This window comes from Carassius carassius, chromosome 11, assembly GCF_963082965.1.
Source record: "Carassius carassius chromosome 11, fCarCar2.1, whole genome shotgun sequence".
In the NCBI taxonomy this organism is placed as follows: domain Eukaryota; kingdom Metazoa; phylum Chordata; class Actinopteri; order Cypriniformes; family Cyprinidae; genus Carassius; species Carassius carassius.
The window spans coordinates 1,612,161-1,637,095 of NC_081765.1; the positions used below are offsets into that span (position 1 = coordinate 1,612,161).

At 35.8% G+C, this 24,935-nt stretch overlaps 9 non-coding genes and 6 pseudogenes across 9 annotated transcripts; all 15 read right to left on the reverse strand.

Annotated features, from left to right (window-relative positions):
- Positions 1 to 66: 66 nt before the first annotated feature.
- Positions 67 to 185, reverse strand: LOC132153467 (5S ribosomal RNA). Its single transcript, XR_009436783.1, has one exon. It is a non-coding gene; the product is annotated as a 5S ribosomal RNA (ribosomal RNA).
- A 464-nt stretch (positions 186 to 649) lies between these two features.
- LOC132153387 (5S ribosomal RNA) lies at positions 650 to 768 on the reverse strand. The gene has a single exon (XR_009436707.1). It is a non-coding gene; the product is annotated as a 5S ribosomal RNA (ribosomal RNA).
- Positions 769 to 852: 84 nt separating this feature from the next.
- Positions 853 to 971, reverse strand: LOC132153607 (5S ribosomal RNA). The gene has a single exon (XR_009436916.1). It is a non-coding gene; the product is annotated as a 5S ribosomal RNA (ribosomal RNA).
- An 801-nt stretch (positions 972 to 1,772) lies between these two features.
- LOC132153703 (5S ribosomal RNA) lies at positions 1,773 to 1,891 on the reverse strand. Its single transcript, XR_009437009.1, has one exon. It is a non-coding gene; the product is annotated as a 5S ribosomal RNA (ribosomal RNA).
- An 85-nt stretch (positions 1,892 to 1,976) lies between these two features.
- On the reverse strand, positions 1,977 to 2,095 carry LOC132153311 (5S ribosomal RNA; annotated as a pseudogene).
- A 7,107-nt stretch (positions 2,096 to 9,202) lies between these two features.
- On the reverse strand, positions 9,203 to 9,321 carry LOC132153705 (5S ribosomal RNA). Its single transcript, XR_009437011.1, has one exon. It is a non-coding gene; the product is annotated as a 5S ribosomal RNA (ribosomal RNA).
- An 85-nt stretch (positions 9,322 to 9,406) lies between these two features.
- On the reverse strand, positions 9,407 to 9,525 carry LOC132153312 (5S ribosomal RNA; annotated as a pseudogene).
- Positions 9,526 to 10,324: 799 nt separating this feature from the next.
- On the reverse strand, positions 10,325 to 10,443 carry LOC132153436 (5S ribosomal RNA). The gene has a single exon (XR_009436753.1). It is a non-coding gene; the product is annotated as a 5S ribosomal RNA (ribosomal RNA).
- A 339-nt stretch (positions 10,444 to 10,782) lies between these two features.
- LOC132153608 (5S ribosomal RNA) lies at positions 10,783 to 10,901 on the reverse strand. The gene has a single exon (XR_009436917.1). It is a non-coding gene; the product is annotated as a 5S ribosomal RNA (ribosomal RNA).
- Positions 10,902 to 10,978: 77 nt separating this feature from the next.
- Positions 10,979 to 11,097, reverse strand: LOC132153844 (5S ribosomal RNA; annotated as a pseudogene).
- Positions 11,098 to 11,901: 804 nt separating this feature from the next.
- Positions 11,902 to 12,020, reverse strand: LOC132153839 (5S ribosomal RNA; annotated as a pseudogene).
- An 84-nt stretch (positions 12,021 to 12,104) lies between these two features.
- LOC132153791 (5S ribosomal RNA) lies at positions 12,105 to 12,223 on the reverse strand (annotated as a pseudogene).
- A 6,363-nt stretch (positions 12,224 to 18,586) lies between these two features.
- Positions 18,587 to 18,705, reverse strand: LOC132153399 (5S ribosomal RNA). The gene has a single exon (XR_009436718.1). It is a non-coding gene; the product is annotated as a 5S ribosomal RNA (ribosomal RNA).
- Positions 18,706 to 18,789: 84 nt separating this feature from the next.
- Positions 18,790 to 18,908, reverse strand: LOC132153422 (5S ribosomal RNA). Its single transcript, XR_009436740.1, has one exon. It is a non-coding gene; the product is annotated as a 5S ribosomal RNA (ribosomal RNA).
- An 85-nt stretch (positions 18,909 to 18,993) lies between these two features.
- Positions 18,994 to 19,112, reverse strand: LOC132153308 (5S ribosomal RNA; annotated as a pseudogene).
- Between the last annotated feature and the right edge of the window lie 5,823 nt (positions 19,113 to 24,935).

Genomic DNA, 24,935 nt, shown 5'->3' on the forward strand with positions numbered 1-24,935 from the left:
AGGGCTATTTAAAGATCAGCCACTATAACTGCCAGTGCATTATATAAGTAGAGAAGGAAACCTAAAAGCTTACAGCACCTGGTATTCCCAGGCGGTCTCCCATCCAAGTACTAACCAGGCCCAAACCTGCTTAGCTTCTGAGATCAGACAAGATCGGGCATAGCCAGGCTGGTATGGCCGTAAGCGAAGGCGGTTGCAAAGAGAGGGCTATTTAAAGATCAGCCACTATAACCACCAGTGCATTATATAAGTAGAGAAGGAAACCTAAAAGCTTACAGCACCTGGTATTCCCAGGCGGTCTCCCATCCAAGTACTAACCAGGCCCAAACCTGCTTAGCTTCCGAGATCAGAGGCCCAAACCTGTTTCGGATTTCTAAGACTGGGCATTGACTCTTTTTTTTTTTTTTTTTTTTTTTTTTGCAAGATTATTAGACAATTAGTGAAAATTTCCAAAAGTACTAACCAGGCCCAAACCTGTTTTGGTTTTCTAAGACTGGGCATTGACTCTTTTTTTTTTTTTTTTTTTTTTGTAAGATTATTAGACAATTAGTGAAAATTTCCAAAAGTACTAGGCTGCAAAGAGAGGGCTATTTAAAGATCAGCCACTATAACCGCCAGTGCATTATATAAGTAGAGAAGGAAACCTAAAAGCTTACAGCGCCTGGTATTCCCAGGCGGTCTCCCATCCAAGTACTAACCAGGCCCAAACCTGCTTAGCTTCCGAGATCAGACGAGATCGGGCATAGCCAGGCTGGTATGGCCGTAAGCGAAAGAGGCCGCAAAGAGAGGGCTATTTAAAGATCAGCCACTATAACTGCCAGTGCATTATATAAGTAGAGAAGGAAACCTAAAAGCTTACAGCACCTGGTATTCCCAGGCGGTCTCCCATCCAAGTACTAACCAGGCCCAAACCTGCTTAGCTTCTGAGATCAGACAAGATCGGGCATAGCCAGGCTGGTATGGCAGTAAGCAAAGGAGGCTGCAAAGAGAGGGCTATTTAAAGATCAGCCACTATAATCGGTATTTCCAGGCAGTCTCCCATCCAAGTACTAACTGGGCCCAAACCTGCTTAGATTCTGAGATTGGGCATTGACTCTTTATTTATTTAATTGTTTTTTTTGCAAATTTATTACATAATTACTGAAAATTTCCAAAAGTACTAACCTGGCCCAAAACTGTTTCGGATTTCTAAGACTGGGCATTGACTCTTTTTTTTTTTTTTTTTTTGCAAGATTATTAGACAATTAGTGAAAATTTCCAAAAGTACTAACCAGGCCCAAACCTGTTTCGGTTTTCTAAGACTGGGCATTGACTCTTTTTTTTTTTTTTTGCAAGATTATTAGACAATTAGTGAAAATTTCCAAAAGTACTAACCAGGCCCAAACCTGTTTCGGTTTTCTAAGACTGGGCATTGACTCTTTTTTTTTTTTTTTTTTTTGCAAGATTATTAGACAATTAGTGAAAATTTCCAAAAGTACTAACCAGGCCCAAACCTGTTTCGGTTTTCTAAGACTGGGCATTGACTATTTTTTTTTTTTTTTTTTTTTGCAAGATTATTAGACAATTAGTGAAAATTTCCAAAAGTACTAACCAGGCCCAAACCTGTTTCGGTTTTCTAAGACTGGGCATTGACTCTTTTTTTTTTTTTTTTTAATTTATGCAAAACTATTAGATAATTACTGAAAAATTCCAAAAGTACTAGGCTGCAAAGAGAGGGCTATTTAAAGATCAGCCACTATAACCGCCAGTGCATTATATAAGTAGAGAAGGAAACCTAAAAGCACCTGGTATTCCCAGGAAGTCTCCCATCCAAGTACTAACCAGGCCCAAACCTGCTTAGTTTCCGAGATCAGACGAGATCGGGCATAGCCAGGCTGGTATGGCCGTAAGCGAAGGAGGCTGCAAAGGGAGGGCTATTTAAAGATCAGCCACTATAACCGCCAGTGAATTAGATAAGTAGAGAAGGAAACCTAAATATCTTACAGCACCTGGTATTCCCTGGGAGTCTCCCATCCAAGTACTAACCTGGCCCAAACCTTCTTAGCTTCTGAGATTAGACAAGATCGGGCATAGCCAGACTGGTATGGCAGTAAGCGAAGGAGGCTGCAAAGAGAGGGCTATTTAAAGATCAGCCACTATAATCGGTATTTCCAGGCAGTCTCCCATCCAAGTACTAACTGGGCCCAAACCTGTTTAGATTCTGAGATTGGGCATTGACTCTTTATTTATTTAATTGTTTTTTTTGCAAATTTATTACATAATTACTGAAAATTTCCAAAAGTACTAACCTGGCCCAAACCTGTTTCGGTTTTCTAAGACTGGGCATTGACTCTTTTTTTTTTTTTTTTTTGCAAGATTATTAGACAATTAGTGAAAATTTCCAAAAGTACTAACCAGGCCCAAACCTGTTTCGGTTTTCTAAGACTGGGCATTGACTCTTTTTTTTTTTTTTTTGCAAGATTATTAGACAATTAGTGAAAATTTCCAAAAGTACTAACCAGGCCCAAACCTGTTTCGGTTTTCTAAGACTGGGCATTGACTCTTTTTTTTTTTTTTTTTTTTTGCAAGATTATTAGACAATTAGTGAAAATTTCCAAAAGTACTAACCAGGCCCACACCTGTTTCGGTTTTCTAAGACTGGGCATTGACTCTTTTTTTTTTTTTTTTTTTTGCAAGATTATTAGACAATTAGTGAAAATTTCCAAAAGTACTAACCAGGCCCAAACCTGTTTCGGTTTTATAAGACTGGGCATTGACTCTTTTTTTTTTTTATGCAAAACTATTAGATAATTACTGAAAAATTCCAAAAAAGTACTAGCCTGCAAAGAGAGGGCTATTTAAAGATCAGCCACTATAACCGCCAGTGCATTATATAAGAAGAGAAGGAAACCTAAAAGCTTACAGCACCTGGTATTCCCAGGCAGTCTCCCATCCAAGTACTAACCAGGCCCAAACCTGCTTAGCTTCTGAGATCAGACGAGATCGGGCATAGCTTTTTTTTTTTTTTTTTTTTTTTTTTAGTCATACAATTTCATTCATCTCATAATCAAACTAACATCGTCATTGAAGTTTGTTGCTGAAGGAATAAAATTCACATTACATAACAATATGTCATCTTAATCATCTTCTCCTGGCATGTAAAAATGCTTTTGTTTAAAGATACATATAACATCATTTGTGAAAATTTTATAAAAATCCGCCATCTGGTTTTCCAATTTAAAATAATTGTATAACATTTCTACATAACTTTCAACCATTTGTTTAAAAAGCACCCATAAGTTTAAAATACAATCTCTGTTTCTGGCTACATTTCTCCTTTTCAATATTGCTTTTTTTGCCAAGATTAAAAACAAATTCACAAGTTTCTTATTTTCTTTGTTCTCTGTCATTCCCAGCATAAAAAAACTTTTCCAGTCAGTAACCTCTTCATTTTCTCTTAATTCTTTGACAATTTCTTTCAGTTCATTAAAAAATGGGTTAAGTTTTCCACATAATAAAAACAAATGTAAAATACCTTCATCTTCTTTTTTACAGACTTTACATTGAGCATTTGTTGCCTTCTGCATTATACACAATCTCATTTCTGTATAGATCACATTTTGTCTGATAAAATAGTCTAAACATTCTAAATCTACATCCAACCATTTCCATGTTCTATTCTTCCAAATGTCTTTTTCTTCGATTTCATTAAAATGCCTTAACCAAATCTGGTTGGCAACAGGTTTTTTAAAAACTCTATTTATAAAAAACTCATAGAACATTTTCACAGTACACAAATTAAAATCCACCCTCTTTTCTTTAAATTTTAAAAACACCAACATTTTATTTTCTCGTTCTCCCTTCTTTTTAATCTCATCTAGCCATTGCCTTGGGATTGCTTTCTTGACATCTTCATACTGTTTTTTTAAAACCATGACATTAAAATCCTCCTTCTCCTCCTCCATTGCATCTTTAATCACTTGGAGTGGTAAAAATCCCTCTTTCACCTCCCATAAAACATCTCTCACTTTTACGATCCCCACTTTTAGCCACTTCTTAAAATAGATATCTCGCTCGTGTATCTTTATTTTGTCATTTAAAAACAGAGGCTGATTTAAAATCGCTTCCCTCCCCTCCGGATTAAAATCCACCTCTGTTAAAAAAAGCCTCCAAGCATTTAAAACCTCTTTATAAAACTGTGGTATCCCCTCCATCATCCAACTTTTCAACTTCATCCATAAAATGTTTTCCCCAAGGTTAAAATTCCCACATTTATTTAAATAAAAACCCATCAATTTCTTCCATTCATCTCTCTTCTTATCATCCAAATATTTCTTAACCACTTTTACCCTCATGCTTTTCATCTTCTGTTCCACATCGACTAAACCCATCCCTCCCTCTTCTGGTTTTCCTATCAGCGTATTGTACGCTATCCTTGGAGGCTTTTTTTCCCATAAAAATTCTAAAATACTCTTTTTTATTCTCTTAAAAACCCAGTTTGGCAATGGCATCACATGTAATTTGTACCACATTTTTGATAACATTAACATGTTTACAATTAAAATTTTTCCTTTCAAACTTAAAAACCTGTTTCTCCAAAAAATCAGTCTCCTATCCATCCCTCCCAATGTCTCATCCCACATATTATCAACAGTTTCCTTCTCATTCTTTGCTAACCCCGCTCCTAAAATCCTCATTTCTTGTACCTCTAGGAATTTAACAACCCCCGTTAAAACCTCTGACCTTCCGAACTTCATATATACTGTTTTTTCTTCATTTATTTTTGCACCTGATCCCTCACAATAGCATTTCATTTTTTCCATTACTTCTTTAACACTTTCTATATTTTCAACAATAATTGTGGTATCATCCGCATACTGGAATATTTTAGTCAGTTCCTCTTTTTCTTCTAGTTTTATTCCCTTTATTTTTTTCTCTCTGTTTATTAAAAGCCCTAATGGTTCAGCCACCAAAGAATATAACTTCGCTGACAGTGGACACCCTTGTCTTATAGACCTTAAAACTTTAAAAGGTTCCGTTAAAAAACCATTACATTTAACTTTTGTTAAAATATCGCTGTATAAAACTGAGATCCATTTTATAAAATTCTCTCCAAAACCAAATTGTTTTAAAACCGCCAATAAAAACCCATGCTCCACTCTGTCAAAAGCCTTCTCGAAATCCATGCTTATTATATATGCCTCCTTTCCTTTTTCTTTTATGTACCCCATTATATCTCTTATGCTACTCGTGATATCTGCTATGTCCCTCCCCTTTACTCCATATGCCTGGTTAGTCTCTATTATGTTTGGCATAATATTTTTTAATCTGTTCGCTAAAACCCTGGCTAAAATTTTAAAATCTGTGTTTAACATTGTAATGGGCCTAAAATTCCTCAGTTCCGCTTTGTCTCCTTTTCTCTTGTAGATTATTTTCATTAAGCCTAAGCCCATTCTTGGGTGTACTCTTTCTTTTTTAAAAACCTCTTCATAGACTTCTTTTAAAATCGGGCTTACTTTTTCTTTAAAAACCTTATAAAACTCACTTCCAATACCATCTATTCCTGGGCTTTTCTTCACACTTAGCTGATTTATTGCTTGTATAATTTCCTCAGTTGTTATTCCCTTATCACATTCCTTTTTATCTCCCTCACCGACTTTTCGTGTTATCTGTTGTAACAAAATGTTCCTTTTTTCCTCATCCCCTTCCTCTGATCTAAAAAGTTCTTCATAATATGTGCTTATTTCCTTTAAAATTCCCTCCGTGCTTAAAACAACTTGTCCTTCCTTATTCCTAAGTTCTTTAATTATTCCCGCCTTCGCCCTGCTTTTCTCAAGGTTAAAAAAGAATCTACTACATTTTTCCCCTTCTACTGTATATTTAGCTTTACTTCTTAACGTTGCCCCTTTATATTTTCCTTCTTCGATTTTCCTCAACTTTTCCTCCACTTCAATTACTCTTTGCACGTTTACTTCATTTTTATTTAACTCCTCTCTTAACGTCTTTCTTATTTCTTGTTCCTTTGTTCTTTTTACCTTTTGTAACAATTTACAGTAATTCATTACATATTTCTTTATGTCATATTTCATGTTTTCCCACCATTGCCTTTTATCTTCTATGTACATCAAGTCTTTTTTCCCCTCATCTAATTTATTTTCTATCTCTTTTTTAAAACTCTCTTCCTTTAAAACTTCAGTGTTTAAAATCCATACCCCTGGTCCCCTCATTTCCTTTTTAAAATCCATTCTCATTTGCACCATTTTGTGATCACTTAAAGTCGTTTCTTTATAAAACACTCCATCAATAAAACATTCCAAATTCCTAGTACTTAAAAAGTAGTCTATTCTAGTTTGACACATAAAATTCCCTACCAGCTGTCTTCTTGTAAATTCCCTCTTTTTCCCATTTCTTTCTCTCCACACATCAATCATGTTCTTCTCCTCCATCAATGAAATTAACTCCTTTCTTCCCCCATCCGATTTAAAAACCATTCCGTTAGCCATATCCATTTTACTAAAAACAGTGTTAAAATCCCCCGCAATTATTACCCTCTTCCATTTTTCCATTAATTCAGCTATTACATTAAAATATTTTTTCTTTTCTATTTCTTCATTTGGAGCATGTACGTTTACTAAAATAAAATCATCTTCATCCATCTTAATTTCTACAGCCATGCATTTTCCTTTTGTATCATTATACATTTGCTTTGACCTGATACCTCTATCGTTTCTTATTAACATCGCAACTCCTCCTCCTATTTTTCCCTCAGCATTATTAAAAAATAATTCCCCTTCCCATCTTTTTTTAAAATCCTCCATTACACTCTCTTTCCAGTTTGTTTCTTGCAATAAAATCACATCTTCATCCCTGCACAGTTCCTTGACTTTTTCAAATTTCACACCATTGATTAACCCTCTTGCATTAAAAGTAACAATTTTCAACACAATTAAAAAAGATAAAAAGACAAACTTTAGCATCATAATTTCGTTATCCTACTTCCTCCCCCTCTTTTGCACTTCTTCCACAGTCTTGTTTCACCTCATTACTTTGTTTACACATTTTATTTTTAGCTTTTTCTAAATTGGGTATTACCTTAACTTTTCTTCTTCTTTTATTGGATGTACTTGCAGTGCTGTCTCCGCCCATGTTTTCACTGTCTTTGTTATTTCTGTCCGTCTCACCGATCCATTCAGTCTCTTCTGGCTCTTCCGTTTCTGCTTTTCCAACCTCATTTAACTCCATCTGTACCTCCATTTCCACAATGTCCTGTGTTAACTCAGTCTTTTCAATCTCATTTTCATTGTCCTTGCTTACATTGTCCTCTCTTTGCATTTCTCCGGTGTCTTCCCTTTGCTCCTCTTCATTGTCTGTCTCATGCATCTGCCCACTCCCCCTCTCTTCTCCATTTTGCTGGTCTCCATACCAGCACTCGCATTTGTCCAGTACACAATTGCAGTCGGGACACATCACCACCTTACAGTCCCTCGCGAAGTGGCCTGTTTCCGAGCATTTAAAACATTTAAAGTCTGGACAGTCCTTCATCACATGATCAGGGCTCATACACAACCTGCAGGTTCTCACCTGCTTGCTATGTATCACTCTATAGTATTGTGGACCATCTTCCATTTCAATTCGAGTACTGTAGGGCAAGGAGGCCACTTCTTTTGGGAACTGTACCTTAAGGAACCTCGTTCCATCTTCTATGTTGGTGCCGGTATAAAATCTTCTTCTTATCTGAGAGACAGGAGTTACCCCCCATCCCTCCAGCTTCTGTAGAATCTCTGCATCATCCAGGTAAGCGGGCAGATGCATGAAAGAGACAACAAATTCTCTGTTATTCAATTTCTTAATTTCACATAGTTTTCCTTTAATCATCAATCCTTCGCTCAGATTTTCAATATCTTCTTCCTTTTCAAACGTAATTTCGTACTCCTTCATCATTTTGGGTCTTACAGCTAATATTTTTGTCACATCCAACTTATCTTTCAGCGCTTGTATTATGTCTTCTGCTTTTCCTTCGTGCACTTCAGTCAAATCCACTACTACTGTAGCTTCTTTGGTGTAGGTTCTTTTAAATCTCCTTTCAGGTCCATCCTTTTCTCGTTGAGTTTTTTCCAGTCCGTTTGTCATTTGCCGCCGTGTTCCTCGTGCCAAGTCCATGTCTGTTGCCGTAGTTCCATCCATTTTTCAAAAATAAATAAAACAAAAAACGAAAAAAAACAACAAAAAACAAAAAACAAAATGATCCCTCCCAAACAGCTATGCTGTTGGGAGGACAAGTAACAAAAATAACCAAAAATTTAAACAAAAACAATTATTAAGACTCAAATAACCAAAAAAACAAAAAAAAACACAAACAATTTTGGGTGAACCTTCTTCACCCTTCTATAGCCACCTCACTTCCTGTTTCTCACTAGCTCTCTAGCGCCCTCAGGTTGGTATGGCCGTAAGCAAAGGCGGTTGCAAAGAGAGGGCTATTTAAAGATCAGCCACTATAACCACCAGTGCATTATATAAGTAGAGAAGGAAACCTAAAAGCTTACAGCACCTGGTATTCCCAGGCGGTCTCCCATCCAAGTACTAACCAGGCCCAAACCTGCTTAGCTTCCGAGATCAGAGGCCCAAACCTGTTTCGGATTTCTAAGACTGGGCATTGACTCTTTTTTTTTTTTTTTTTTTTTGCAAGATTATTAGACAATTAGTGAAAATTTCCAAAAGTACTAACCAGGCCCAAACCTGTTTCGGTTTTCTAAGACTGGGCATTGACTCTTTTTTTTTTTTTTTGCAAGATTATTAGACAATTAGTGAAAATTTCCAAAAGTACTAACCAGGCCCAAACCTGTTTCGGTTTTCTAAGACTGGGCATTGACTCTTTTTTTTTTTTTTTTTTGCAAGATTATTAGACAATTAGTGAAAATTTCCAAAAGTACTAACCAGGCCCAAACCTGTTTCGGTTTTCTAAGACTGGGCATTGACTCTTTTTTTTTTTTTTTTTGCAAGATTATTAGACAATTGGTGAAAATTTCCAAAAGTACTAACCAGGCCCAAACCTGTTTCGGTTTTCTAAGACTGGGCATTGACTCTTTTTTTTTTTTTTTTTTTTAATTTATGCAAAACTATTAGATAATTACTGAAAAATTCCAAAAGTACTAGGCTGCAAAGAGAGGGCTATTTAAAGATCAGCCACTATAACCGCCAGTGCATTATATAAGTAGAGAAGGAAACCTAAAAGCACCTGGTATTCCCAGGAAGTCTCCCATCCAAGTACTAACCAGGCCCAAACCTGCTTAGTTTCCGAGATCAGACGAGATCGGGCATAGCCAGGCTGGTATGGCCGTAAGCGAAGGAGGCTGCAAAGGGAGGGCTATTTAAAGATCAGCCACTATAACCGCCAGTGAATTAGATAAGTAGAGAAGGAAACCTAAATATCTTACAGCACCTGGTATTCCCTGGGAGTCTCCCATCCAAGTACTAACCTGGCCCAAACCTTCTTAGCTTCTGAGATTAGACAAGATCGGGCATAGCCAGACTGGTATGGCAGTAAGCGAAGGAGGCTGCAAAGAGAGGGCTATTTAAAGATCAGCCACTATAATCGGTATTTCCAGGCAGTCTCCCATCCAAGTACTAACTGGGCCCAAACCTGTTTAGATTCTGAGATTGGGCATTGACTCTTTATTTATTTAATTGTTTTTTTTGCAAATTTATTACATAATTATTAAAAATTTCCAAAAGTACTAACCTGGCCCAAACCTGTTTCGGTTTTCTAAGACTGGGCATTGACTCTTTTTTTTTTTTTTTTTTTGCAAGATTATTAGACAATTAGTGAAAATTTCCAAAAGTACTAACCAGGCCCAAACCTGTTTCGGTTTTCTAAGACTGGGCATTGACTCTTTTTTTTTTTTTTTTGCAAGATTATTAGACAATTAGTGAAAATTTCCAAAAGTACTAACCAGGCCCAAACCTGTTTCGGTTTTCTAAGACTGGGCATTGACTCTTTTTTTTTTTTTTTTTTTTTGCAAGATTATTAGACAATTAGTGAAAATTTCCAAAAGTACTAACCAGGCCCACACCTGTTTCGGTTTTCTAAGACTGGGCATTGACTCTTTTTTTTTTTTTTTTTTTGCAAGATTATTAGACAATTAGTGAAAATTTCCAAAAGTACTAACCAGGCCCAAACCTGTTTCGGTTTTATAAGACTGGGCATTGACTCTTTTTTTTTTTTTATGCAAAACTATTAGATAATTACTGAAAAATTCCAAAAGTACTAGCCTGCAAAGAGAGGGCTATTTAAAGATCAGCCACTATAACCGCCAGTGCATTATATAAGAAGAGAAGGAAACCTAAAAGCTTACAGCACCTGGTATTCCCAGGCAGTCTCCCATCCAAGTACTAACCAGGCCCAAACCTGCTTAGCTTCTGAGATCAGACGAGATCGGGCATAGCCAGGCTGGTATGGCCGTAAGCAAAGGCGGTTGCAAAGAGAGGGCTATTTAAAGATCAGCCACTATAACCACCAGTGCATTATATAAGTAGAGAAGGAAACCTAAAAGCTTACAGCACCTGGTATTCCCAGGCGGTCTCCCATCCAAGTACTAACCAGGCCCAAACCTGCTTAGCTTCCGAGATCAGAGGCCCAAACCTGTTTCGGATTTCTAAGACTGGGCATTGACTCTTTTTTTTTTTGCAAGATTATTAGACAATTAGTGAAAATTTCCAAAAGTACTAGGCTGCAAAGAGACGGCTATTTAAAGATCAGCCACTATAACCGCTAGTGCATTATATAAGTAGAGAAGGAAACCTAAAAGCTTACAGTGCCTGGTATTCCCAGGCGGTCTCCCATCCAAGTACTAACCAGGCCCAAACCTGCTTAGCTTCCGAGATCAGACGAGATCAGGCATAGCCAGGCTGGTATGGACGTAAGCGAAAGAGGCCGCAAAGAGAGGGCTATTTAAAGATCAGCCACTATAACTGCCAGTGCATTATATAAGTAGAGAAGGAAACCTAAAAGCACCTGGTATTCCCAGGCGGTCTCCCATCCAAGTACTAACCAGGCCCAAACCTGCTTAGCTTCTGAGATCAGACAAGATCGGGCATAGCCAGGCTGGTATGGCAGTAAGCAAAGGAAGCTGCAAAGAGAGGGCTATTTAAAGATCAGCCACTATAATCGGTATTTCCAGGCAGTCTCCCATCCAAGTACTAACTGGGCCCAAACCTGCTTAGATTCTGAGATTGGGCATTGACTCTTTATTTATTTATTTATTTTTTTTGCAAATTTATTACATAATTACTGAAAATTTGCAAAAGTACTAACCTGGCCCAAACCTGTTTCGGATTTCTAAGACTGGGCATTGACTCTTTTTTTTTTTTTTTTTTTGCAAGATTATTAGACAATTAGTGAAAATTTCCAAAAGTACTAACCAGGCCCAAACCTGTTTCGGTTTTCTAAGACTGGGCATTGACTCTTTTTTTTTTTTTTTTGCAAGATTATTAGACAATTAGTGAAAATTTCCAAAAGTACTAACCAGGCCCAAACCTGTTTCGGTTTTCTAAGACTGGGCATTGACTCTTTTTTTTTTTTTTTTTTGCAAGATTATTAGACAATTAGTAAAAATTTCCAAAAGTACTAACCAGGCCCAAACCTGTTTCGGTTTTCTAAGACTGGGCATTGACTATTTTTTTTTTTTTTTTTTTTTTGCAAGATTATTAGACAATTAGTGAAAATTTCCAAAAGTACTAACCAGGCCCAAACCTGTTTCGGTTTTCTAAGACTGGGCATTGACTCTTTTTTTTTTTTTTTTTTTTAATTTATGCAAAACTATTAGATAATTACTGAAAAATTCCAAAAGTACTAGGCTGCAAAGAGAGGGCTATTTAAAGATCAGCCACTATAACCGCCAGTGCATTATATAAGTAGAGAAGGAAACCTAAAAGCACCTGGTATTCCCAGGAAGTCTCCCATCCAAGTACTAACCAGGCCCAAACCTGCTTAGCTTCCGAGATTAGACAAGATCGGGCATAGCCAGGCTGGTATGGCCATAAGCGAAGGAGGTTGCAAAGAGAGGGCTATTTAAAGATCAGCCACTATAACCGCCAGTGCATTATATAAGTAGAGAAGGAAACCTAAAAGCTTACAGCACCTGGTATTCCCAGGCGGTCTCCCATCCAAGTACTAACCAGGCCCAAACCTGATTAGCTTCCGAGATTAGACGAGATAGGGCATAGCCAGGCTGGTATGGCAGTAAGCGAAGGAGGCTGCAAAGAGATGGCTATTTAAAGATCAGCCACTATAATCGGTATTTCCAGGCAGTCTCCCATCCAAGTACTAACTGGGCCCAAACCTGCTTAGATTCTGAGATTGGGCATTGACTCTTTATTTAATTGTTTTTTTTGCTAATTTCTTACATAATTAATGAACATTTCCAAAAGTACTAACCTGGCCCAAACCTGTTTCCGTTTTCTAAGACTGGGCATTGACTCTTTTTTTTTTTTTTTTTTGCAAGATTATTAGACAATTAGTGAAAATTTCCAAAAGTACTAACCAGGCCCAAACCTGTTTCGGTTTTATAAGACTGGGCATTGACTCTTTTTTTTTTTTTATGCAAAACTATTAGATAATTACTGAAAAATTCCAAAAGTACTAGCCTGCAAAGAGAGGGCTATTTAAAGATCAGCCACTATAACCGCCAGTGCATTATATAAGAAGAGAAGGAAACATAAAAGCTTACAGCACCTGGTATTCCCAGGCAGTCTCCCATCCAAGTACTAACCAGGCCCAAACCTGCTTAGCTTCTGAGATCAGACGAGATCGGGCATAGCTTTTTTTTTTTTTTTTTTTTTTTTTTTTTAGTAAGCATAAATTTTACATTCAATCAAATAAACATTAGAAAAAACTAAAAAACATCCTTTTCAGGCATTGCAATATGCATTTGCCCAAGAATCCACACAACATCTTTTGTAAATATTTTGTAAAAATTTCCCACCTTGTTTTCAAATATAAAATAATTATACAACGTTTGAACATAGTCTCCCACCATCCCTTTAAACAGTAACCACAAATTTAAAATAAAGTCCCTGTTTTTAGCCACATTTCTTCTTTTCCAAATTGCCTTTTTTGCCAAAATTAATAATAAATTAATTAGTTTCTTATTTGCATTATTCTCGTTCATTCCTAACATAAAATTCATCTCCCAGTTCAAATCCCCCTTATTATCCCTCAAAGCATTAATTGTCTCTTTTAGTTCTTTAAAAAAAGGGGTCAGTTTTTCACAATATAAAAACAAGTGTAAAATACCTTCATCAGCATTTTTACATACTTTGCACTGTGCATTTGTTTCTTTTAGCATTGCACACAATCGCATTTCAGTAAAAACCACATTGTGTCTTATAAAATAATCCAAACATTTTAGTTCCACATCCAAACATTGCCATTTTAGGATCTTCCAAATATCTTTCTCTTTGACTTCATTAAAATGCCTCATCCAAAATACATTAGCAATAGGTTTTTTAAAAACAGAATTTCTAAAAAAACAGTAAAACATTCCAACAGTTCCCAAATTTAAGTCAAACCACTTATCTTTCCATTTGAAAAACACATCCATTTTGTTTTCGCTTCTCCCCCCTTTGCTTATTTCATCCAGCCATTGCCTTGGGATTGCCTTTTTTACATCCTCATATTGTCTTCTTAAACCTGACATATTAAAATCCTCCTTCTCCTCTTCCATAGCATCTATAATGACCTGCAATGGTAAAAATCCCTCTTTATATTCCCATAAAACATCTCGTATTTTTAAAATTCCCACCTTCATCCATTTTTTAAAATAGATATCCTGCTCTTGTAGCTTTATCTTTCCATTCAGAAACAGAGGTTGATTTAAAACAACTTCCCTCCCCCTCGGATTAAAATCAACCTCTGTTAAAAAAAGTCTCCAAGCACTTAAAACTTCCTGATAAAATCCTGGTATACCCTCTAGCATCCAATTTTTGAGTTTCATCCATAAAATATTATCCCCCAATTTAAAATTCCCCCATTTATTTAGATAAAAACCCATCATTTTTTTCCATTCAGCTTTGTTTGTCCTATCCAGATATTTTTTAACAACTTTCACCCTCATACTTTTCATTTTTTGTTCCACATCCACTAAACCCATCCCTCCCTCATCCAGCTGCACTATTAATGTAAAATAAGCAATCCTTGGAGGCTTTTTATCCCATAAAAACTCTAAAACACATTTCTTTATCATTTTTAAAACCCAGTTTGGCAATGGCATCACATGTAAAACATACCACATTTTAGACAACATTAACAAATTCACAATTAATATTTTCCCCCTCAAACTTAAAAACATGTTCCTCCAAAAAATCAACCTTCTCTCCATTCCACCTACTATCCCTTCCCACATATTATCTACTGCCACTTTTTCATTCTTTGCTAACACCACCCCTAAAATCTTTATTTCCTGTACCTCCATGAACTTAAACACCCCTGCTAAATCCACCACCCCTCCAAATTTCATATACACAGTTTTTTCTTCATTGATTTTTGCACCCGTCCCATCACAATAGTATTTAATTTTTTCCATAACCTTTTTAACGCTTTCCATATTTTCCACCACAATTGTTGTATCATCTGCGTATTGAAAGATTTTCTTAAATTCCCCTTCCTCTTCCATTTTTATTCCTTTTATTCCTTCCTCCTTATTTATTAAAAGTCCTAAAGGTTCTGCCACCAAAGAATAAAGCTGTGCTGATAACGGACACCCCTGCCTTATAGACCTTAAAACTTTAAAAGGTTGACTTAAAAATCCATTACATTTTACTTTCGTTAAGATATCCTTGTATAAAATTGCAATCCATTTAATAAAATTTTCCCCAAAACCGAACTTCTTTAAAACAGAAAATAAGAATTTATGCTCCACTCTATCAAATGCTTTTTCAAAATCCAACCTTATAACATATGCTTTCTTTTCCTTTTCTTTTATATAACCTATTATGTCTCTTATGCTACTTGTAATGTCTGCTATGTCCCTCCCTTTTACACCATATGCTTGATTAGTTTCAATTATACTTGGCATTACATTCTTCAATCTGTTAGCTAAAACTTTAGCTAAAATCTTAAAATCAGTATTTAGCATTGTGATGGGTCTAAAATTCTTCAAATTTGTTTTATCACCTTGTTTCTTATAAATTATTTTCATTAAACCTAACCCCATTCTTGGATTGACTCCTTCTTTCCTAAAAATATCATCATAAATCCCCTTTAAAATCACACTGAGTTTTTCTTTAAAAACTTTGTAAAATTCACTTCCAATACCATCTATTCCTGGACTCTTTTTTACTCTTAGGGAGTTTATAGCTTGTATAATTTCTTCCGTTTCTATCTCCTTTTCACAGTCTATTTTATCTTCTTCTCCAACTTTCTTAGTTATTCTTTGCAACAAAACATTTCCCTTCTCCTCCTCCACCCCTTCTGATTTAAAAAGCTTTTCATAAAAAGTCTCTATTTCTTTTAAAATCTCTCCTGTATTAAAAACCGACTGGCCATCTCTGTTTTTAAGCTCTTTGATCATTTCAGCTTTTCCCCTACTTTTTTCGAGATTAAAAAAGAATCTGTTACATTTTTCCCCCTCTATTGTGTATTTAGCTTTACTTCTCAACATCGCTCCCTGGCATTTGTCTTCCTCCATTTTTTTAAGCTTCTCCTCCATTTCAAACACTTTTTGCACATTTACTTCATTTTTGTTTAACTCTTCTTTTAACGTTCTTCTTATTTCTTTTTCCTTTGTCCTTTTCACCCTTTGCAGTATATTACAGAAATTAATTGAATATTTCTTTATTTCAAATTTCACATTTTCCCACCATTGTCTTTTATCTTCTAAATACATTGCATCTTTTTTTTCCTCATCTAATAAATTCTCTATCCCATTTTTAAAACTTTCATGATTTAAGATTTCTGTATTTAAAATCCATACCCCAGGCCCTTTCGTTTCCCTTTTAAAATCCATCCTCATTAAAACCATTTTATGATCACTTAAAGTTGTTTCTTTATAAAGTACATCATCAATAAAACAATCCAAATTTCTTGTGCTCAGAAAATAATCTATCCTAGTTTGGCACATAAAATTCCCAACTAACTGTTTTCTGGAATATTCTCTCTTTTTTCCATTTCTTTCTCTCCAAACATCAATCATATTTTTTTCTTCCATCAATAATTTAAGTTCCTTCCTTCCACCGTCCGTCCTAAAAACCATCCCATTAGCCATGTCTATTTTGCTAAAAACAGTATTAAAATCCCCTGCAACCACCACCCTTTTCCATTTCTCTATTATGTCTCTTAAAACATTAAAATACATTTTCTTATCCTTTTCCTCATTTGGTGCATGTATATTTACTACAATAAATTTTTCATCCTCAAAATCAATTTCTACTGCAATACATTTCCCTTTTTTATCATCATAGATTTGTTTTGTCATAGTAGCTTTCCCTTTTTTAATCAAAATAGCCACTCCTCCTCCCAAACTTTTCTCCCCGTTACTAAAAAATATTTCCCCATCCCACCTTCTTTTAAAATCTTCCATTACATTTCCTTTCCAGTTAGTTTCTTGCAATAAAATCATATCATCATTTTTACACAACTCTTTCATCTTTTCAAATTTCAAAACATTCAATAATCCTCTTGCATTAAAGGACACAATTCTCAACACCATAAAGTAAAACAAAAACGATAAAATACCCATCTTATTAGTCCATATCTTCTCCCTCTTCTAAAAGTCCACCACTGTCCTGATTTTCTGTAAACACTTCCTTCACCACTCTTTTCCTTGCTTTTTCAATATTTGGTGTTACCTTTTTCACTCTTCTTCTTTTGTTCGATGCCCCCGTGCTCCCACCATCCGTGATGTTTCCACTCTCAATGTCTAGCTCCCCTTCTTCGTTGACTCCTTCCTGCTCCTCCACTTTGTCTAGTATATTCTGTATACTCGCCGTTATCTGCATTGGTGTCCATGTCTCTTCCTCTTCCTGTGTTGATGTTGTTAATTCATGTCCATTTCCTATGTTCTTTTCCTTGGATTTTTCTGCGTCCTCCTGTTGCTCCTCCTCATTATCATTCTCATGCATTTGCCCGCTCACTTGATCCTCTTCCTGTTGCTCATTGTCCATCCAACATTCACATTTGTCCAATGTCATTTTACAGTCTGGGCACCTTATCGCAGTACAGTCTCTTGCGAAATGGCCTCTTTCCTCGCATTTGTGACATTTGAAGTCCGGACAGTCCTTCATTATATGGTCAGGGCTCATACACAGTCTACAGGTCTTCACCTGCTTACTGTGTATCACCCTAAAGTATTGAGGACCTCCCTCGGTCTCCATCCTTGTGCTGTATGGTAAAGAAGCCACTTCCTTTGGAAAACGCACTCTTAAGAACCTCGTTCCATCTTCTATATGGGTGCCCGAGTAGAATCTCCTCCTTATTTGAGAAATGGGTGTTACTCCCCATCCTTCAAGCTTATTTAAAATCTCATGGTCATTCATGTATGCAGGCAAATGCATGAACGAGACAACAAAGTCTCTGTTGTGTAACTTTTTGATTTCACAAATTTTACCTTTAATGGTTAGTCCATCAACCAGTTTCTCAGTGTCCTCTTCATGCTCCAATGTAATCTCATATTCCCTCATCTGCTTAGGTCGTATTGCTAAAATTCTTGTTACTTCAATCTTTTCTGTTAGTGCTTTTATAATATCCTCTGCTCTCCCGTCTTGTACCTCCGACAAATCCACCACCACAGTCGCTTCTTTTGTGTAAATCCTCTTATCAGTTATTTCATTGTAATCCTTTTCTTTTTGTCGATAACCCAGTCCATTTTCTGCTTGCCTCCGTGTTCCTCGTGTCAAATCCATGTCAGTTGCCATTAATCTATCCATTTTACATAAAACAAACCCCGACAGATCCCTCCCAAACAGCAGAGCTGTTGGGAGGACACAAATAAAACAAAAATAACAAAATACTACAAACAAAAACACTTATTTTAACCAAACCAAAATAACAAAACACAAAAAGTTTGGGTGAGCCTCCCTCACCCCTCTCTGGCACAATCACTTCCTGTTTGCTCACTAGTGCCTCTAGTGTGCTCAGGTTGGTATGGCCGTAAGCGAAGGCGGTTGCAAAGAGAGGGCTATTTAAAGATCAGCCACTATAACCACCAGTGCATTATATAAGTAGAGAAGGAAACCTAAAAGCTTACAGCACCTGGTATTCCCAGGCGGTCTCCCATCCAAGTACTAACCAGGCCCAAACCTGCTTAGCTTCCGAGATCAGAGGCCCAAACCTGTTTCGGATTTCTAAGACTGGGCATTGACTCTTTTTTTTTTTTTTTTTTTTTTGCAAGATTATTAGACAATTAGTGAAAATTTCCAAAAGTACTAACCAGGCCCAAACCTGTTTCGGTTTTCTAAGACTGGGCATTGACTCTTTTTTTTTTTTTTTTTTTTTGCAAGATTATTAGACAATTAGTGAAAATTTCCAAAAGTACTAGGCTGCAAAGAGAGGGCTATTTAAAGATCAGCCACTATAACCGCCAGTGCATTATATAAGTAGAGAAGGAAACCTAAAAGCTTACAGCGCCTGGTATTCCCAGGCGGTCTCCCATCCAAGTACTAACCAGGCCCAAACCTGCTTAGCTTCCGAGATCAGACGAGATCGGGCATAGCCAGGCTGGTATGGCCGTAAGCGAAAGAGGCCGCAAAGAGAGGGCAATTTAAAGATCAGCCACTATAACCGCCAGTGCATTATATAAGTAGAGAAGGAAACCTAAAAGCTTACAGCACCTGGTATTCCCAGGCAGTCTCCCATCCAAGTACTAACCAGGCCCAAACCTGCTTAGTTTCCGAGATCAGACGAGATCGGGCATAGCCAGGCTGGTATGGCCGTAAGCGAAGGAGGCTGCAAAGGGAGGGCTATTTAAAGATCAGCCACTATAACCGCCAGTGAATTAGATAAGTAGAGAAGGAAACCTAAATATCTTACAGCACCTGGTATTCCCTGGGAGTCTCCCATCCAAGTACTAACCTGGCCCAAACCTTCTTAGCTTCTGAGATTAGACAAGATCGGGCATAGCCAGGCTGGTATGGCAGTAAGCGAAGGAGGCTGCAAAGAGAGGGCTATTTAAAGATCAGCCACTATAATCGGTATTTCCAGGCAGTCTCCCATCCAAGTACTAACTGGGCCCAAACCTGTTTAGATTCTGAGATTGGGCATTGACTCTTTATTTATTTAATTGTTTTTTTTGCAAATTTATTACATAATTACTGAAAATTTCCAAAAGTACTAACCTGGCCCAAACCTGTTTCGGTTTTCTAAGACTGGGCATTGACTCTTTTTTTTTTTTTTTTTTGCAAGATTATTAGACAATTAGTGAAAATTTCCAAAAGTACTAACCTGGCCCAAACCTGTTTCGGTTTTCTAAGACTGGGCATTGACTCTTTTTTTTTTTTTTTTTTTTGCAAGATTATTAGACAATTAGTGAAAATTTCCAAAAGTACTAACCAGGCCCAAACCTGTTTCGGTTTTCTAAGACTGGGCATTGACTCTTTTTTTTTTTTTTTTTTTTTTGCAAGATTATTAGACAATTAGTGAAAATTTCCAAAAGTACTAACCAGGCCCACACCTGTTTCGGTTTTCTAAGACTGGGCATTGACTCTTTTTTTTTTTTTATGCAAAACTATTAGATAATTACTGAAAAATTCCAAAAGTACTAGCCTGCAAAGAGAGGGCTATTTAAAGATCAGCCACTATAACCGCCAGTGCATTATATAAGAAGAGAAGGAAACCTAAAAGCTTACAGCACCTGGTATTCCCAGGCAGTCTCCCATCCAAGTACTAACCAGGCCCAAACCTGCTTAGCTTCTGAGATCAGACGAGATCGGGCATAGCCTTTTTTTTTTTTTTTTTTTTAAGAAATTTCAATCAATAAAATACAATAGATTAAACGCAATCAACAGAAAATACAGAACATTGTCTTTACACATCCCTACATTACACATCTTTCCTTTACATAGATAATTTAAAAATCTCCTTCACTTCCTGGCAGCTTCCACATTAAATCATTTAAAACACAATAAACTTTTGGGGTAAAAACATCATAAAAAGAGTCTAACATATTTACACCTTTAAAGTACACATACAGTCTTTCAGTATATAATTCTGTTTTTCTTTTAAACATCCTCCAAACATCCAACACAATTTTTTCCTTTTTTAGCCACAGTTCTTCTGTCCCATATTGCACTTTTCATTAGCATTACACACAGATTAATGAAACTTTTGTTTTGAAACTTTTTTTCCCAACCAAACATCACAACTCTGTTCCATTCCATTCCATTTTCATCCCACTCCTCAGTCACATCTTTAATTAAACATTTACATTTCCTTAAAAAGTCCTCTAGCTCTCTACAATGTAAAAACATATGTAAAATCCCCTCTTCCTCTTCCTGGCACACTTTACACAGAGCATTTTCTTCCATTCCTATTTTATTTAAAATAACATCAGTAAAAACCACTTTATGCCTTATAAAATACTCCAAACATTCCAATTTTGTTTCCACACATTTCCCCGTCATGTTTCTCCATATACACTCTTTTTTTAAATCTTTGAATTTCTGCACCCAGTAACCATTTGCAATCGGCTCTTTAAAAACATCATCTCTAAAAGCACAATAAATCATTTTCACAGTACATTCCTTAAAATCATACAGTTTTCCCCCTAATTTCACATGAATACATTTCTCTTTTGGCTCTCCTTCCATACTTTCTATTCTTTTTATCCACTCTTTAGGTATTGCATTTTTAATGATTTCATATTTATTTTTTATTACTTGTTCACTGTAATCCTCTTTTGCCTCCTCCATTGCATCTACAATAAATTGTGTTGGTAAAAACCCTTCTTTAAATTCATACAAAACATCTCTCACTCTTGTTATCCCCACTTCCATCCATTTCTTTAAAAAAATTCCTTTGTCTTGTTTTAAAATGTTTTGGTTTAAAAAGAGAGGTTGATTTAAAATGTTTTCTCTCCCATGTGGATCATACTCAAGTCTATCTAAAAATTTTCCCCAGGCACTAAACATTTCCCTATAAAACTCTGGTAAGCACTCTGTCATCCAATTCTTTGTTTTCATCCATAAAATCCCATCCCCCATGTTAAAATCCCCACATTTGTTTAAAAAATATTCCATTGTCTTTTTCCATGCAGTTTTGTGACCATCATCTAGATATTTTTTTACAATTTTAATTCTTAAGCTATTTTTTCTCTGTTCAACATCAATTAATCCCATCCCTCCTTTCCCTATTTCTCCTATTAATGTACTATATGCAATTCTTGACGGTTTACTATTCCATAAAAAATGTAAAAAACATTTTTTCAACCTTGTCTCCACCCACATTGGCATAGCAGTCACATATAAAACATACCACAACTTTGACACCATTAACACATTTAAAATTAAAACCTTCCCTTTTAAACTTAATGTCCTCAATTTCCAAAAATTTAACCTTCTTTCAATACCTCCTACTATTTCTTCCCACATTTTTTCTTTAACATTCCTTTCTTCTTTTCCCATTAGAACACCTAAAATCCTTATTTCTTTTGTTTCTTTAAAATGAAAATACTCTGTTAAAACAGTCACTCCTCCAAATCTCATATATATAGTTTTTTCTTCATTTATCTTACCTCCTGATCCCCTACAAAACATCTGTACTACTTCCATTACTTTATTAACACTCTCTATATCTTTAACTATTATTGTCGTATCATCTGCATATTGAAATATTTTTTCATTTCCCTCACTTCCTTCAATGTTTATCCCTCTTATGTCTTCGTCTATTTTAATAGCTAATCCCAATGGTTCTGCAACTAAAGAATATAAAAGCGCTGATAATGGACATCCTTGTCTTATTGATCTAGTAATTTTAAAACATTCAGTTAAAAAACCATTACACTGTATTCTTGTTATTGCTCCCCTATATAAAATTGTAATCCACTTGATAAAATTTTCCCCAAACCCGTACCTTCTTAAAATTCCAAATAAATATTCATGCTCCACTCTATCAAAAGCCTTTTCGAAATCCAAACTAATAACATATCCTTTTTTGTTTTTTTCTTTCATATATCTTATTCTATCTATTATACTTAAAGTTGTGTCTGCTATATCTTTCCCTTTAACTCCATACACTTGATTTGTTTCAATTATGGTTGGCATTACCTCTTTCAATCTGTTGGCTAAAACTTTTGTTAAAATTTTCAGATCTGTATTCAACATTGTAATTGGTCTATAATTTTTTAAGTCTACTTTATCTCCTTTTCTTTTATATATCAACTTTAATAATCCCATCCCCATTCTCTGATTCATTTCTTCTTTTTTAAAGATCTCTTCATATACTTCTTTTAAAATACTGGTTAAAAAATCTTTAAAAACAATATAAAATTCACTCCCCAAACCATCTATACCTGGACTTTTATTTTTGTTTAATTCACTTATTGCTCTTTTTATCTCTTCTTCTCTTATCTCTTCATCACACTCTTTTTTGTCTACTTCTCCTACTGTTGTTTTTATTTGCTTAAGTAACTCCAATTTCTCTTCTTCCTTCAACCCCTCAGTACTAAACAGGTTCTCATAATATGCTTTTACTTCTTTTAATATTTCCTCATTTGTTTCCACCACTACACCATTTTTTCCTCTTATTTCTTTAATCATTCCAGCTTTCCCTCGTATTTTTTCTAGATCAAAGAAAAATTTTGTACATTTTTCTCCCTCCACAGTATATTTAGCTTTACTTCTTAGTCTTGCTCCTTCATATTTTTTCTCTTCCATTTCTTTCAATATTCCCTCCAATTCTTTTATTTTTTGTATATCTTTCCCATTCTCATTTAATTCCTTTTCCAATTTTTCTCTTATTTCTCTCTCCTTCTTCCTCTTACATATCTGTATTAATTTGCAATACTTTATTGTGAATTTTTTAACTAAATATTTAACATTTTCCCACCATATCCTTTTATCTTCACTGTACATTTCATTCTCCTTTTCTTTTTCAATAATTTCTTTAATACTTAAAACATACTCCTCATTCTTCAAAACCTCTACATTTAACACCCATACACCCGGCCCTCTTTTCACTGAACTCCAGTCTACTTGCAAAAAAATTGGTTTATGGTCACTTAAGCTTGATTCTTCATATTTAATGTTACCGATATATCCTTCAATGTTCCTTGTACACAAAATAAAATCAATCCTTGTCTTACACATAAAATTCCCTACTAATTGCCTCCTTGAATATTCTTTCTTTTTTTCATTTCTTTCTCTCCATACATCAATCATATTATTTTCTTCCATTAATAGTTTCAGTTCTTTTCTTCCTTTATCATTTTTAAAAACCATTCCCTCACCCATTTCTAATTTACTGAAAACGGTATTAAAATCACCCATCATAATCACTTCTTTATGCTTTTTTAAAAAATCTCTTAATACATTAAAATATTCCTTCTTTTCATTCTCTACAGTCGGTGCATGAATATTAACTACAATAACTTTTTTCTCCTCATACTCCATTTCAACCGCAATACATTTCCCATCTACGTCATTATATATTGTTTTACATGATACCCCACAGTTTTCTTTTATTAAAATCGCAACTCCTCTTCCAAGCCTCCCATCACCATTGTTATATAAAATCTCTCCGCTCCACCTTTTCCTTATTTCAGTTATGTACTCTTCCCTCCAGTTAGTTTCTTGTAATAAAATCACATCCTCTCCTTTACACATTTCTTTCACCTTTTCAAATTTACCCATGTCCATCAATCCCCTTGCATTAAAAGTAACACAACTTAAAACCATTAAAATAAATAAAAATAAATACATAAAAACCATTATTTTCCATCTTCTCCCTCCAGCCCTCTTAACACTTCATATCTGTTTACACTTTTTACTCGGCCCCTTGTCATTAACTTTTTTCTTGCATTTTCCACATTTGGTTTTACCTTTAATGTTCTTCTTCTACTTTGTCCTCTCTCCCCTCTGTCTTTTCCCATGTTGTCCATCCTTGTTTCTTCTTCACTGTCCATTTCTTTGTTTTGCTCATACATTCCCTGTCCATCCCTCTCCACATTATCCAAAAGATTTTTAAAACTGTCCGATATTTCCATTTCTGTCCATTGGGTATTCTGTTCTGCTGTTTGTTCCTCATCCATATCATTCTTTTTTCCTTCTTCTTCTTCCTCTTGGTTGCCTGTTCCTCCTTCTGTTTCCTTTTGTGATAATCCTTCATCCCCTTGTCCTTCATCAATATCTCCTTCCTCTTCAGTGTTTCCTTCATGCACCTGTCCGTCCACCCGATGCTCCAGACCTCCTTCCTCTCCCTCCATCCAACACTCACACTTGTTTAAAATCTTTTGACACTCCGGGCATCTGACCGCATTGCAATCCCTTGCGAAATGTCCCCTTTCCTCGCACTTGTGACACTTAAATTCAGGGCATTCTTTGAGCAGATGATCCGGGCTCATGCACAGCTTACAGGTCTTCACCTGGTGGCTGTGCATCACCCTAAAGTACTGCGGCCCTTCTGCTGTTTCCAGCTTTGTGCTGTAGGGCAATGATGCCACCTCCTTGGGGAATCTCACTTTTAAAAACCTTGTTCCATCCTCTATTTCAGTGCCCGGGTAGCATCTTCTTTTTAATTTTGAAATGGGATTAACTCCCCATCCCTCCAATTTTCTAAAAATGTCTTTATCATCAAGGTAGACGGGCAGGTGCATGAAGGAAACAACATAATCTCTATTTTGCAGTTTCTTTATCTCACAGTTAACTCCTTTAATTAACAATCCCTCAGTCAGTTCATCACATGTTTCTTCTTTCTCCATTGTCAGTTCATATTCCTTTCCTTGTCTTGGCCTTAGTGCTAAAATTTTACCATA